The 7,772-nt window shown below is 36.7% G+C and overlaps 1 long non-coding RNA gene across 1 annotated transcript; it reads left to right on the top strand.

Moving 5' to 3' along the window:
- The first annotated feature begins 567 nt into the window (after positions 1-567).
- LOC137631476 (uncharacterized) lies at positions 568-5,673 on the top strand. Its single transcript, XR_011041890.1, has 3 exons — positions 568-704; positions 1,092-1,160; positions 5,545-5,673. It is a non-coding gene; the product is annotated as an uncharacterized lncRNA (long non-coding RNA).
- Positions 5,674-7,772: the final 2,099 nt, after the last annotated feature.

The raw sequence follows: 7,772 nt of genomic DNA, 5'->3' as shown, positions 1-7,772 counted from the left end.
AATGTGTCACAGCAATTACGATATCTAGCAGTCAATTGCAAAAAAATCTATTAATCTAATTTTATCTGATGCGAGCTAAAATATCTCTGGTTACCAACGCTGTCAAGGGAACTTTTAAAATTGCCAATGTGCAGTTTCGTGTGAGTTTACTTTTGATATAAACTAGAGAACAAATGTTCTAACCACATTTGCATTCACGTATATATGAACGAGACTTCCATTACAATGATTTAGATCTTTCTGATGTAATGACTGCATTCTACTAGGAACGATTTACCAAAAATGTATAGCTTATTTTTAACTTAATAAACGTTCCATCGAAAGTTTTCTCTTTAGATTTTGTGAGGAATAAACTAAATATACTTAATCTTATTTCATTTTGGGTAGACAGTAATAGGAGGTATTATATAAATGCAAAAGTTTATTACATTTCTTGTTTTGTTAAGAGGATCAAACTTACGAAGTATTCCTGAGTCCTTGGGAGATAGAAAACGGATAAAACTGAGAAGTGTTGTTTCCTGACTACGCCGTCCTTTACGGGAGACAACGATGCAAATCCAATGTTTACTTCGGAGCATATTAAAAAAGTTGTTTCAGTTCTCGTCGATTTTGTGAAGACTACATTAGTGTGTTGTGATTTCCGTCGAGTGGTTGTTTTGGTAATATTCGCGTGCTGACGTTCATGATATCGCCGGTTAGGTAATGTAAGTAGTTAAAATTTCGTTTTTGTTTTATGGTGTTTTTTGATCAGCGACTTGGGGAACTAGGTTTGGTCTACCAGGATTGGCGCTAAAGCAACGTTTTAAGTATGTTATGGTAACTGTGTATTTATACATAATTTTCTATACTTCTAACACTTTTAACTGTTCTCTATTGCGGTAGGGGACATTAGCAGTTCAAAATTTGATAAATGTACGTCAGTCCGTCATAACAATTAAAATATATATCCTCAAGTCAATGTATAGGTTCTTCCTATTGTGAAATTCGCTGTATTTAATTTTAAAAGGCTAAATTTTTAAACTTTAATGTAGAAATGCAGAACTTGTAAATTTACTGGTGGGGTAGTACATTAACATTAATCTATTTTTCAGGTACCAGTTCAGTGTTTTGAATGAAATATTTTCGGTGAGGAGCGTGTTACGGATCTACTCCATTTTGAGGCAAGTAATGTTCATTGGTTTTGAATTTTTAGCATCGCTTTAAAATGTTTGAGTGTGGACTTAGGGTTTATTTCAGGGAGTGTGGACTTAGGGTTTATTTCAGGGAGTGTGGACTTAGGGTTTATTTCAGGGAGTGTGGACTTAGGGTTTATTTCAGGGAGTGTCGACTTAGGGTTTATTTCAGGGAGTGTGGACTTAGGGTTTATTTCAGGGAGTGTGGACTTAGGGTTTATTTCAGGGAGTGTGCGTATAGACTTTTTTTTTAACGGAGTGTGCGTATAGACTTTTTTTTTTTTTAACGGGGAGTGTGCATATAGACTTTTTTTTTTTTAACTGGGAGTGTGCATATAGACTTTTTTTTTTAACTGGGAGTGTGCATATTGACTTGGGTTTTTTTTTAACTGGAAGTGTGCATATTGACTTGGGTTTTTTTAACTGGGAGTGTGCATATAGACTTGGGTTTTTTTTAACTGGGAGTGTGCATATAGACTTGGGTTTTTTTTAACTGGGAGTGTGCATATAGACTTGGGTTTTTTTTAACTGGGAGTGTGCATATAGACTTGGGTTTTTTTTAACTGGGAGTGTGCATATAGACTTGGGTTTTTTTTAACTGGGAGTGTGCATATAGACTTGGGTTTTTTTAACTGGGAGTGTGCATATAGACTTGGGTTTTTTTTAACTGGGAGTGTGCATATTGACTTGGGTTTTTTTTAACTGGGAGTGTGCATATTGACTTGGGTTGTTTTTAACTGGGAGTGTGCATATTGACTTGGGTTGTTTTTAACTGGGAGTGTGCATATTGACTTGGGTTGTTTTTAACTGGGAGTGTGCATATTGACTTGGGTTGTTTTTAACTGGGAGTGTGCATATTGACTTGGGTTGTTTTTAACTGGGAGTGTGCATATTGACTTGGGTTGTTTTTAACTGGGAGTGTGCATATTGACTTGGGTTGTTTTTAACTGGGAGTGTGCATATTGACTTGGGTTGTTTTTAACTGGGAGTGTGCATATTGACTTGGGTTGTTTTTAACTGGGAGTGTGCATATTGACTTGGGTTGTTTTTAACTGGGAGTGTGCATATTGACTTGGGTTGTTTTTAACTGGGAGTGTGCATATTGACTTGGGTTGTTTTTAACTGGGAGTGTGCATATTGACTTGGGTTTTTTCTAACTGGGAGTGTGCATATTGACTTGGGTTTTTTCTAACTGGGAGTGTGCATATTGACTTGGGTTTTTTCTAACTGGGAGTGTGCATATTGACTTGAATTTTTTCTAACTGGGAGTGTGCATATTGACTTGGGTTTTTTCTAACTGGGAGTGTGCATATTGACTTGGGTTTTTTCTAACTGGGAGTGTGCATATTGACTTGGGTTTTTTCTAACTGGGAGTGTGCATATTGACTTGGGTTTTTTCTAACTGGGAGTGTGCATATTGACTTGGATTTTTTCTAACTGGGAGTGTGCATATTGACTTGGGTTTTTTTTAACTGGGAGTGTGCATATTGACTTGGGTTTTTTTTAACTGGGAGTGTGCATATTGACTTGGGTTTTTTTTAACTGGGAGTGTGCATATTGACTTGGGTTTTTTTTAACTGGGAGTGTGCATATTGACTTGGGTTTTTTTTAACTGGGAGTGTGCATATTGACTTGGGTTTTTTTTAACTGGGAGTGTGCATATTGACTTGGGTTTTTTTTAACTGGGAGTGTGCATATTGACTTGGGTTTTTTTTAACTGGGAGTGTGCATATTGACTTGGGTTTTTTTTAACTGGGGGTGTGCATATTGACTTGGGTTTTTTTTAACTGGGAGTGTGCATATTGACTTGGGTTTTTTTTAACTGGGAGTGTGCATATTGACTTGGGTTTTTTTTAACTGGGAGTGTGCATATTGACTTGGGTTTTTTTTAACTGGGAGTGTGCATATTGACTTGGGTTTTTTTTAACTGGGAGTGTGCATATTGACTTGGGTTTTTTTTAACTGGGAGTGTGCATATTGACTTGGGTTTTTTTTAACTGGGAGTGTGCATATTGACTTGGGTTTTTTTTAACTGGGAGTGTGCATATTGACTTGGGTTTTTTTTAACTGGGAGTGTGCATATTGACTTGGGTTTTTTTTAACTGGGAGTGTGCATATTGACTTGGGTTTTTTTTAACTGGGAGTGTGCATATTGACTTGGGTTTTTTTTAACTGGGAGTGTGCATATTGACTTGGGTTTTTTTAACTGGGAGTGTGCATATTGACTTGGGTTTTTTTAACTGGGAGTGCGCATATTGACTTAGGTCGATAGCCATGCACAATTTTTAATTCAAAGTCGACAATCCTGAAAAAACTATCTCATTTGCCAGTGTTATATGGTTGTCTTAAATTTGGCAATATAGTCTGCCTCTTGTAAGTTAATTTGATAGTGTGGCGTATGACTTCTGTATGTATTTTAGTGGTTTGGTTTTCATGTATTTTGTGCATGGCGTTTCTTGTAGTTTAATTTAGAGGTAGATTTTATCATTTTGTAGTGATGTATGGTGTTCTCGTAAGATTCTAGTGTGGTGTAGGGCTTTCTCGAGGATTTTAATTTGGTAATGTAGTAGTCTTGTTTGTCTAGAATTTGAAGTGATTTATGGGGTTCTTGTAGGGGTCTCAATTGATGGTGTGGTATATATTTTTCGTAGATTAATTTGTAGTGTAGGGTTTTTGTAGGCTTCTCGTAGGCTTCTCATTTGATGTGCTAAGTATTATAGGCTTTTCGTTTAGTGTAGTTTGGTAGTGTTTGAAACTTTTAATTTGATAGTGGTGTTTATGGTGTTCGATAGTTTCTAGTTTAGCAGTGTATATTCTTGTAAGGTTCCCATTAGTGGAGTGTGCTTTCGCAGTTTTCTCATTTGAGTGGTGTATGGTGTTCTTGTAGGTTTCTAATTTGATGGTGTGGTGTCGGGTCGTCTTGTAGATATCTAATTTGATAGTATGGTGAATGTTCTTGTAGGTTTCTAATCTAATTAGCATTGTGCATGTTTTGAGTTATTCAGTGTGATTTATGGCTCTTGTAGAGCTCTTAATTTGGTATTGGTATCTTGTAGACTAATTCTAGTGTGGTTTTTCTTGCGGACTGGTTTCATTTAGACAAAGTTTTTAGTGGTGTATGGCTTACTATATTATAGTTGCATCTGTGTAGTATCGTAGGCTGGGATTAGCAGTAGTTTACTTCTACTTTTCCCCCACCCTTTCAGGGCCGGGTCCCTGAGGGGGTGGGGGCACCCCATTGGACCTGTCATAGCGAGCCTTCGGGTCTTTCTATGCAGGTCCTTTGGGTTTTTCTCCGCGTCCCGGGTTTAGACCTGGGATGCTTAGGGCGTTAGGGCGTTAGGGATTTTAGGATTAGGGCGTTAGGGATTTTAGGATTAGGGCGTTAGGGATTTTAGGATTAGGGCGTTAGGTATTTTAGGATTAGGGCGTTAGGGATTTTAGGATTAGGCTGTTAGGGATGCTTAGGCCGTTAGGGATGCTTAGGGTGCTATGGATACTAGGGCCTTCAGCATTTAGAAAGTTTAATTTTTATATAAAACAGGAATTAGCTTTATATTCTAATAGCTTGGCTGTCCAGTCTTTATGATCAGATTATTTATCATGAAAGATACTAGTTTTTAATAAGGTGGTAGCTGTACTAAATTCGATAGTTTTAGGCACATAGTACATTTTGAGCTGTTTTTTTTCCGTTTAGGGTAATATTTTTGCAACTAATGAATTTGAATCAAATATAACTGACAATGCCACGTTAGTCTGCATACTATATATGGGCAGTATAGTTATTTTGAAGATTCATGGGCTAATTTTATAAAATTCTAAATTGTTTAGTCTTAATTTAAACATCTTACCATTACTGTAAAGTCATGCATAGATGGCTTACTGAAGTTTTAAAATTCACTGACCATTCCGTATTTGATAAAATCGGTACACCTTTAGTGTAAACTAAAATATTGGTTCGGCTTTCTTACAGATTTTCATTCCTTAATCTGTTAGCTTATTTGAATAGTATATCCGCCATGCTATCAGGCACTATTCCTGCAATGTCTAAACTTTTAGCTTTGAAATAACTTTACTTTGATTTTGTTCACATAACTTGGTCCCAAAATCTGTAAATATCACCAGTGCATTAGATTGTTCAATTAAAAACCTGATCTGTTCTTTACCTAAGGATATATTTCAAAACTTCAAATTTGCCTAAAAAGTCTCTTCTATAAATTCAATGAGGAAACTAGCAAGTTTTGTCCCTAAAAAATGTGCCTAAAAGCAAAACATTCTAAATTCTTGCTTTTAGTAATCAAAGCTTAAAGTAATATAAGCTGTTCTGCCCAAATGTTGAACATTCTAGTCTCAGAAAATAATCTAATTGCAGTTCGTCCACCTGTGGGAGTTAATTCAGATCGCTGCAATCCTGGAAGTTAGCATCTCAATCTTTGCTGATCTGAAATGAGTGATCACCTCTATTGTGGCAGACCGGGAACGAAAGACTGATCTTGATATTCGCAGTAATGGAGTGTACCTGAAACTATAAATTTCAATCGGTCCTGGAAAGGCCATGAAGCTGGCATTACGAGAATAGTAGTTCTCAAGTGGACCTGAGAGAAGGCATCGTAACCAGTAGTCCTGGAATGTTCCTGAAGGTGAAAGTCTTGGCCGTTGGAGTAATGGAATGTACCTGGAACTCTACAATTCGATTGTCCTAGGAATTGAATTGGCATCTCAAGTCTGTTCTGAAGTGGGCGTGAAACTTTGCTTTTCAGTAGTCAATGAAGATAATCAAAAATATTAATGTCTCAGAATTTGCTTGAAAGTGGGATTTAAATTGCTTTTTTTAAGCAAAGCTCTGCCGAAGTAGAAAAGTTTATTTTATAAAACTGCTTTAAATATTGTACATTGGTCTTAGTGACCATATAAATGTCTGTACCCTTATTTTCAAACATTTTTCCGGATATTAAAATTTAAACTCTTTGTACATTTCTATTGTGACCTTAAAATAGATTTACACCTGGTTATGTAGTCAAAGCGTAAAGAAAATAAATTTCCCAGCCAAAAGTTTTATTGCATTAGTGCAAATTTCAATTAAGAATTTTAACATAGCTATAGTTTTTCTGTAAATTATCCTTTCCCAGGAAGATATTAATTCCTTATGGTTTGAGGTATTGACAACTTGCTATAAGTGTTGAAGATAGAGGGCTAAGTAACTTTGTTGCCCAAAATTAAATTTCTGAATGTGAACATTGATACAGCCTTACTTCAAAAATTTTCCAATAAAGCTAGTAAAGAGTTGCTGAAAAAAATCTCATTAATAAATTTACTAAAGGCTGAAAAACAGTAAAGATGTTGAAATTTAAAGCACTGCAGTTACCCTAAAGCTATTTATACCCAATGAGCTCTGCAGAATTTGAAAAGTTAGTTATGAACGTTTTGGGAAAATTTTATTTTTGTATTACCTGGAGGTTGAAGGATAAGGAATTAATTGATGGGCTAGACGGCAACTGAGTTGAGTACCATATTAATATAACTACTAAATGGAATATAGCTTATATCAGTTTTGTAGTTGGCTGGTTTTGTCTCTGAAATGCAGAGGAAGACATGTCATGAGGTTGAGGCCAAAGCTCTTCAAGGGCCCTTTCATAAGAGGGGCAAATGCATGGCGGAAGAGCTTAGCAATTCTGTTGTAAGATTGACTATCAGAAGTTTAGATGACCTCTCAGATGAGGAAATAACTGGCAATCCAACAAAATACCCATGCCCATTGTTGAGTCACTGGATCGGCGCCTGAGTACGTTGCCTGTAGATTCTTGAGCTTTACTCTTGATACCTGCCTGGCGTCTGGCCCAAATCATACATTCTGCCTGCATGTACCTACTGCCTGGCTTGTACAGTTTTATCTAGAAACTGTTTCAAAGAGAAAATTACGGGCAAATTAGCTCTCCTGTATTTGCCCCTAGTGTGGAAGGGCCTCAACAGCCAGGGTAGATCAGGTAGGGTCGAGCAATGACTGCTGATGATTCTGCAGGTAGACCTATAAGTACTTAATTCCTATAAACAAGAGTATTGAGATTGTAGGCACCAAAAACCTGTCTTGGGTAGCTCTTTAGCCCCAGAATAGCAAATAGCCAGGTAGTGACGATAAACTAAGTCTCATGAATTATGGTTTAAAGTGTTTGAAACTTTACGTAAAATTTCTTGTGAAAAAGTTACTGTTGCAAAGCAACATAAGATCAATGTACAGGCGTGGGCAGTAAGAAATTGACTCCTACAAAACATTGTTAGTTCTCTAATTTTACGGAACAATGAAGGATTAAGCTTGGAAAGGGTTTGGCAAGAGATTTTAGAGCATAGAAAATTAGTTGTGTAGGCATTACCAAATATTCCTTGCAGGCCCCTAACTACGCTATCTTAAAAGTGTTGTTCCCACTTTCTGCAGTCTAAACTGTTTGACAGCAGTGTCTGCTTAACGCTGTTGATTAGTGGCCGTAACTCGCAGAATTATACTTTATCGGCAACTTCCTTGCCTTCGTAATACGAAATGGCAATAGCACATTAGATGTGTTCGTAAACTTAAAGGAAGATCTTGCTAACACAATTGAATGGGTG

The sequence above is a fragment of the Palaemon carinicauda genome, chromosome 39 (genome assembly GCF_036898095.1).
Source record: "Palaemon carinicauda isolate YSFRI2023 chromosome 39, ASM3689809v2, whole genome shotgun sequence".
NCBI classification, from domain to species: domain Eukaryota; kingdom Metazoa; phylum Arthropoda; class Malacostraca; order Decapoda; family Palaemonidae; genus Palaemon; species Palaemon carinicauda.
This window is presented reverse-complemented; position numbering and strand designations above follow the sequence as displayed.